The sequence below is a fragment of the Lipotes vexillifer genome, unplaced genomic scaffold, assembly GCF_000442215.2.
Source record: "Lipotes vexillifer unplaced genomic scaffold, Lipotes_vexillifer_v1.1 scaffold1318, whole genome shotgun sequence".
Taxonomy (NCBI): Eukaryota; Metazoa; Chordata; class Mammalia; order Artiodactyla; family Lipotidae; genus Lipotes; species Lipotes vexillifer.
The window spans coordinates 657,486-664,405 of NW_006772582.1; positions in this window are offsets into that span (position 1 = coordinate 657,486).

A 6,920-nucleotide genomic window follows, 5' to 3' on the forward strand; every position below is an offset into this window, starting at 1 on the left:
GGCCTCTCACTGTTGTGTCCTCTCCCGTTGCAGAGCACAGGCTCCGGACGCACAGGCTCAGCGGCCACGGCTCATGGGCCCAGCCGCTCCGCGGCATGTGGGATCTTCCCGGACCGGGGCACGAACCCATGTCCCCTGTATCGGCAGGCAGATTCTCAACCACTGCACCACCAGGGAAGCCCAAGACACTTAATTCTTATAGTTAGAAATTACTTTGGATTTTTTTAAATTACAAAATCATGTTATCTGTGAATACAAAGCTCTTTTCTTCCTTCCTAATCTTTGTGACTTTTCTTACATATTTCATCATTGTATTAGCTAAGACAACCAATATTTCATATTAACGGTAGGTTTTTTTTTGGAGATGTTTATCCATTACCACTGTTTTTTTAAGGCAACATACAGTTGGGTGCTATTCTTTAAATCCAATTTAGGGACTTCCCTGGTGGTCCACTGGGTAAGACTCCACGCTCCCAATGCAGAGGGCCCGGGTTCAATCCCTGGTCAGGGAACTAGATTTCACATGCATGCCGCAACTAAGAGTCCGCATGCCTCAACTAAAGATCCTGCATGCCGCAACTAAGACCCGGGGCAGCCTAAATAAATATTAAAAAAATAAATAAATCAAATTTAACACTGTCTTTAACTGGGGGTATTTAGACTATTTACAATTAATGTGATTATCAGTACAGTTAGGTTTAAGTCTATCATCTTGCTCTTTGTTTTCTATTTGTCCCATACATTCTTTTTTTCTTAATTCTTCTGGATTAATTAAATATTTTGTATTCCATTTATCTTTTTAGTGGCTTATTAGCTTACTGTTTTGTTACTCTAAGTGGTAGCTTTAGGATTTGTGGTATACCTTTAACTTAACCCAGTCTATCTTCAAGTAATATTATACCATGCCACATACCGTATAAGAACCTTATAATATTTCTGTTTATCCCTGCCCAAACTTTGTGCTATTGTCATACATGTTTCTTTTGCACATATTAAAAATCAGAGACTTCCCTGGCGGTCCAGTGGTTAAGACTCCGTGCTTCCAATGCAGGGGGCACAGGTTTGATCCCTGGTCGGGGAACTAAGACCCCACATGTGGTACAGTGCTGTGTGGTGCTGGGGGGCGAATTGGGGGAAGAGAGACAAAAAAAAATTTTTTTAATGAGAAATAAAAATCACATAGAACATTACTGCTTTTGTTTAAAGAGTAGATTATTATTTAAAGGGATATAAATAATAAAAATCTTTAAGACTTTTATGTATTTAGTCATTTAAATATAGACTATTTCCAGGGCTCCTCATGCCTTTGTTTAGATTCATATTTCGCTCTGGTATAATTATTCTTCTGCCTTAAAGATTTACTTGTAGTGCAAGTCTGCTGGTGATGAATTCCTTCAGCTTTTGTATGTCTTAAAAAATATTTCTCCTGCCTGACAGCCTTTTTGGATGTCCAATACTGCACCTGGCAACTGAAATCTGACTTTTCTTTTTTTCCCTGCCAAAAAAATTTTCATGATTTTTTTTTTTTTTTGGCCATGCCACATGGCTTATGGGCTCTTAGTTCCCCATCCAGGGATTGAACCCAGGCCCACGGCAGTGAGAGCACCGAGTTCTAACCACTGGACCGCCAGGGCATTCCCTCATGATTCATTTTTTGAAAGATTTTCACTAGGTATAGAATTCAGTATCACTCACAGGCTCAAAGCCTCAGGCCTATGGAGGCCTCAGATTCCACTAACGGTGGGCTGGCTGCTGTTACCTTGTGCTCAGGGCAGGGGCTGGGTGTTAGGCTTCCTGTGTCCCTGTGCCCCCCTCAGCTTTCTATGGTCCCCACATACCTGTATCAGAGAGAGGGTCCTGCTCCATGCTCTGACCCCGCCCCCGGTTGCAGACAGCTGTTGCTTGTGGCTGGGTGCTAAACTCGTGGTAGGAGCAGGTGACACGCTGTTTGTTCCAATTCGGCCTCAAATCTCAGGCAGGCCCTTTGTACTTTGGCTTCAGGGGTGAGGTTTTCTTGGAATTCCTGTTCCTCCTACCTGTGGCCTCCAAACTCGGGCTGATAACTGTGGTGGGTCTGGGGTGCCTGTTCTTTGCGCCACCCGTAGCAGGACAGCCATCATCTGGTATCTTTATCTGCCCCTCCCCCAGCAGCAGACTTTCTGCTTCTACCCCTCCCCCAGCAGCACCAAGTCTTCGCCTGCGTCCTGGAAGAGGAAGGTGGGTTTTGCTTTTACTGTTTCTCTAGAAACAGTAAATCTGTGCCAGTGTCCTGTGGCCACAGTACCTGGTGTGCCACCCCCAGCACCTTAAGACTTCGGCTCTGCGGGGTAGAAGGATCCCGGGAAGCTAGTGGGCTTTGAGCTTGTTCCTGCACAGGCACCAATCACCTCCTCGTTTGCACGGAGGTCGGCAATGCTCTCTCTCCTTCTCGCGGACACCTGGTGAACGCGGAGGGAGGGCGAACAGCTTTCAGGTGAGTGGGAACCGCCTTTGCGTCTGAGCATTGGCTTCAAGGCACATGACCTGTGCACTCACAAACAGCCCACGCTTAGAAGGTCCTTGCGTCTGGTTTCACGCTCTGCTGTCACCATCCTGAATTCTTCATTTTTTAGCAAGGGTTCTCGTATTTTCATTTTGCGCTAAGACCCACAAATTAAGTAGCCAGTCCCATTCCAAAGTGATGCAATAGCCCACGCTTGGCTTTTACAAATGTTAAAATCTTAGCTAAATTTTTCTTACCTGCTTATATGGCAGCTACCTTTTCTCCGATTGATGTGAGACAGAAGAGAGTCCGTGTGTCCCATCTCTCCTCTCAGTGGATTTTCCCTCTTTGGAATTCAGTTTCTGTGTCTACCTCGCAGCCTCAGTCACCTGAGGGCTCAAAAATGTTACGCTTTTGTCTGTCATCCAGCCGTTTCTTGTCAGGGTGGGAGAAACATTTTTTGCAGCTTTCTAAGTGGATTTCTTCAGATCCTAAGTGGAAGTCCAAAACTGCTGTATGGTTTAGAACTTGCTATTTTCAGGATCTCAATTTCAGCTAGTGGAACAATGAACTCATTAAGGCTAGTCTCTTCCCCTACACCCCACTCCCCGCCCCTTTAAAGAGGAATGTCACATTTCTTTTAAAATTTCCTTCAAAAAAGACGGCTTTATGCTTTTTATTTTATTTTCTCCCCACAACAAAATACGCCTTAGTGTCACTGTCAATAGAAGAACAGCCTGAAATGACATTTATAGGTTGTTTCGATAACAGGCATCCATTGTATCATTAAACCCAATTACTCAACTGATCTCCCACATTAGTCCATGACAGTGAGGGAGAAAGTTATGACATGAGGCAGGAACAGAGAGGAAGAGTAATAAAAGTAGGGGAAATTCTCTAAATATGGATATGTGGCTTGTGTGCTAGAGATAAACAGGTTATAGAATGCACTCCTCACCATGTTGACTGCACACTATTTTTAAATACCTGTGCCAACTACAATTGGCACTTGCCATTGGCACTTGCCATCTACCTCTACAAGGATTAAACCATGTGCTGCTGCAGCGGCTGACCTTCAACACCCGCTGAAAGGAGTTCAGCGTGGAGAGCAGAAATGAGGCCCTCTGCGCTCTGGGAAAAACTGGCAGAACAGGTCTTCAGAGAGTTCAATATTTTCAGGAGACGATTTTATGAGCCCAATTCTTGCATCTCCTTGTATCTAGAAAAGCACTGAAATCCCTGATGGTGACGTCTGCTCCTCGTGACAAGCTTCTGCCAAAACGCGTGAGTCACTGCACGCACCCCGTCGCTAAAGTCATGGAGAACTCCGACCTCCCCCCGCCTCTCTGCCATTACAGTTTCTCAGACCTCCCTGAAATGCTGTCTCTCCCTCCTGGGCGACAGTTCTCATTTTGCCCCAAATAAAACTTAACTCACAACTCTCAAACGTTGTGCTTTTTTCTTTTCAGTCGACACTCGGAATATTCTTTAGTATACTTAAGATGTAGGTCTTCTAAATTTTTCAGTATTACTCCTTCACTGAAGGATATTATTAAAAACAATAATAAATAGGCTAAGCTGAAATAGGATTCAAGTTACTTTTCCCTGGGGCTATTCTTTTAAAAAATCTAAAGCTATTTTAAGTCACACCTCTCTCATATATCACTTGACAAATTACAAATCTGTCCCCTTTTTTATCTTAAGCTGTTGATATCTTTAATCATCTTATCGTGGAAAATTATACAAAAGTAGAAATAAGAGTATAAGGTACCTCAATGTACCTTTTACTTAGCTTTAATATTTATTCATCTATATCCCCACATACCGTCCTCTCACCCAACCACAATACCATCATCACACCTAGAAAAAATAATTCCTTAATCATGTTTCTAATTTTTCCAACTCATTACAGGAGGACTACAGTATAAAAGAATAGTATTATTAACCAAGAATCTAAAGATTTAAAGCATCTGTAGTTTCCCTAAATTCAGAGCAAGAATTAGCTTTTGTCACCAAGGAAACAATTAACCATCTATTTTTAGCCCTTTACCTGTACACATGACTGACAAGTGTTTTTCTTTGTGTTAAAGAAAAACGTATTGCCAGGCAAAGAAATGGCCCTAATGTTTTTGTGTTAGAAATTGGGGAGTGGGGGGCTAGAGCAACCTTTATTCCACAAATTTTAGGACCTATTTGTTAAAGACTGAAATTTTAGCTTTTTAAAAGATAACACAGGTCTTTTTAAAATGGCAATAATTCTTATCTGTAGTCAATACCCTTGGAAATGGATGTGGATGGACAACTGAAAATAGAGCCTGTGATCAGAACAGGTAAATATAGAAATGTTTGGATTTTTTTCTTTTGCATTTCTATTTGCATTTCAGTCTATTTCAAAGAAGTCTTTGAAAGGAACCCTGATAAAGAGATATCAACACCTAGAGGAACCAAAGAATCTATCCAGGAAAGTAAAAGTCATTCCTAAGGACATCTTTCTTTATATTGTTGGGGGAAATGCCTTGAATATTTCTTGTAGTAGTTATTTATTGCCACATAACAAATTTCCCCAAAACACTATAGCTTTACACAACGTGTATTACCTCTCCCACCGTTTCTGAGGGTCCGGAATCCAGGAGCAGCTTAGGTCTCTCATTAGGCTGCAGTCAAGGTGTCAGCCAGGCCTGCAGTCTCTGGATATGATTGGGGCTGGAGGATTCTCTCCAAGCTCACTTGCAGAGCTGTTGGCAGGAGGCTCCCATTGCTTGACAAGGGGTCCTCTCCATCGGGCTGCGAACAGCATGATTCCGTCAGAGTAACTGATGAGACAGAGACAGAGAGAACCAAGAGAGAAGCAGCTGTCCTTTGTAATCTAATCTAAGAAAGGGCATATCATTATTTCCGATTAATTCTGTTGCTCCTGTGATCAACCCTGGTACATTGCAGGAGGGAACAGCAGGAAGAACAGCGTGAATACCAGGACACAGGGATCACTGGGGCCATCTGGGAGGCTGGCTCCACAGCCCACCCCCTCCCAAGGGACACAAAAGTCTCAACCCACTATGGCATCAGCTCCAAGTCCAGAATCTTACCTAAATCAGGTCCAGGTGAAGATGGAATTACGGGAGTATATGTAGCTCGTAAGCGCAGCTCTCAAGCAGTTCTTCCAGATCTGTAGGCCTGTGAATAGAAACGTTATTCCCCCTCCCCTTGCCCAGTATAAATGCTGATCAGACAGCATGATTCCTGCCCAGAAAGACAGAAAATGAACGGCACACAGAAATTACTGGTTGGTGAGCAGTTCTGAAATCCAGCTGGGCAAGTGTTAGAAATTCCTTGACTAGAACTCAGTCCTCCTGCCAGGAAATGACTTTCCAACAGCTCTTGACTTGGCCTTCGGAGGCCTTGGACTCACCTTCTGAGTCATTCTTTTATTGGACAGGTTTACAACTGAGCCAAGCTGTTTTCTCAGCTTGCTTTCCCAGAGTAGAATTTGGGGGGTCCAAAGGCCTCTCTTCATTTTCACTTCTCTCTTTCAGTCCAAGCTGGCCAGGTTACCACTGATATATTTTTTTAAACTTTGAATCATCTGTGAGTCTTATTCTGAGGCATCACCTTTGATCTGTCTCAGATCTTAACAAGGGATTTTACATTTACACTCTTGGCTTAATCTTTAGACTGTGCTTTCCTAAGAGTGCTCTAGATTTAATCTTCACTCTGAAAGCATTTAATTTTGCATTATTTGGCATCTTGCAAACCAGTAAGCCTGGTTCCCCTTTAAGTCCCTTCTTTTAACTTCTCTCTTTGCTCTCACATTTTACTATAAGCAGCAAGAAACCACTGATATTTTCAATAATCTGGTTGAGAATATATTTAGCTAGATCTCTTAATTCGTTAGCTCCATTTTCCACTTCCCACATAACCGCACAAGCCCCGGTGCTGTTGGCACCGTGCCACACAGGCCTCTCTGTGTGTTCCGTGCCACACAGGCCTCTCTCCATGAGGCTGCCTGCAACACGACTTCTTCCCCCATGTGAGTGACCGGACAGACAGACACCGAGACAGAAGCCACAGTCTTGTATAACCTAATCTCAGAGTGACACACACCATTTCTGTTCACTTTAATTGGCTGCACAGACCAACCCTGGTACAATGAGTGAGAAGAGCACACTAAGATGTGGCAGCCAGGGGGCAGGGATCATCGGGGACCACCCCGGAGCCTGCTATCACATTTCCTAAGTAGCATCATTACTTGGTCATCGGTTTTTCCAAAATGTCTAAAAATATGAGGTCTTTTGTTCTTTTTTTAATCGATGGCACATAAGCATAGAAAAGTCTGGCAGGACCTGCAGAATCGTAATGTCAGTCATGTTTATTTCTGGGTATTGAGATTATGGGTGATTTTACTTTTGTTTCTGTAACTTGGTTTCCCAATGCTTTTATA